Source organism: Rhagoletis pomonella, unplaced genomic scaffold (genome assembly GCF_013731165.1).
Source record: "Rhagoletis pomonella isolate Grant_MI unplaced genomic scaffold, Rhpom_1.0 Rhpom_scaffold_00003, whole genome shotgun sequence".
Classification (NCBI taxonomy): Eukaryota; Metazoa; Arthropoda; class Insecta; order Diptera; family Tephritidae; genus Rhagoletis; species Rhagoletis pomonella.
In genome coordinates this window covers 1,660,921-1,662,217 of record NW_023458557.1, presented here as the reverse complement: position 1 = coordinate 1,662,217, position 1,297 = coordinate 1,660,921, and positions in this window count along the sequence as shown.

The window sequence follows — 1,297 nt, the reverse complement described above, 5'->3', positions numbered from 1 at the left end:
TTGTAATAAGCGAACTTAAGAACATCAAAATACCAAATTTCATGAAAACTCAGTAATTTGTTTAATTCTTGGGCACCATATTGGATTCGTTATTTTCGGTTTTTGAAAATTTACTTCAGGTTTGTCAAGACACATCTTATAAATAATATGATGCTAAATATAGAAAAATTACATTAAGCCGTAGTGTTTTATATACTTTATGCTATTTGGAACAACTGCTAAAGATGGTTTAGTTCAATAAAAGTGGTCCCCACTCTTTTTGGCGCGAGTATGCGCGACTTTTCTTTTCAAAGATCCTTAACGGACCCCTTGCATTACTTTTAGGTAAAGGAATGAAGATCCTACTCGGCCCTACAAATTAGTTATACCTTTTTGAAAAAAATATTCCTTGAACAATAATTCGTGTTATTAAGATATTCATAATTTGGCAACAAAATTTTATTATGTAATATTTCATATGAAATCATCATTTTCCATCTTTAAGAAGTAGCACTAAACCAGCAATTACTGTTATAATTTCAATTTTCCATAAAAAACCTGTTAATAAGGCTATCAACTCATAACTGTTATAACAAGCCGCGATCGAATTCGTTGAATTAAATGGATTCAACGGCTTGCTCAGCACATATTATTAAAAATACTAACCAGATTTGAGTTCGCTGGACATTTCTGCATAAGAATGGCTTTACTCCAGTTAATTTATCACAGTTTAAAAATAGGCCTTTTTCGCGTAAAACGTGCCTTATCCGACCACTGAAGCGTAACGGTTTTTCAACGCGAGAACACGCAACATATAATTGCCCATGTGAGAAGCAAGAATTTTCCAGATCCAACCCACAAATGGATAAAGTTTGGTCTTGTGACTTATTAATAGTTATTGCAAAAGCCAGGCGAATTTGGAATGCAAGAGTCCGAATGGAAGGTGAGTCTAAAAGAATCATTTGGATCCGTGCTATAAGAGCAGCTTCACCGTGAAACTTGCCGTTCAAAATTGTAGTTTCAAGAACATTTCCCATGATTTTTTATGACCAATCGCGTACCACTGCATAACTTAGCAGCATTTAAATTCCGTAGCAGTATAATTGGTGAACCGAGTTTTAATCGCATGTTATGTGCGGACATTCCCGGTAAATCCAGTGAATTTAAAATTCAACAGGATAGGATGACGCAGCAAGATCGACCACGGTGTCGATGGATTTGAACGACACCTCATTTACTGCCAATGACTGTTGTATTTTAAAATTAGTAGCATCAACATCGACATTTTTTGCTTTTAATCAAAACTTTTATTGTTGCC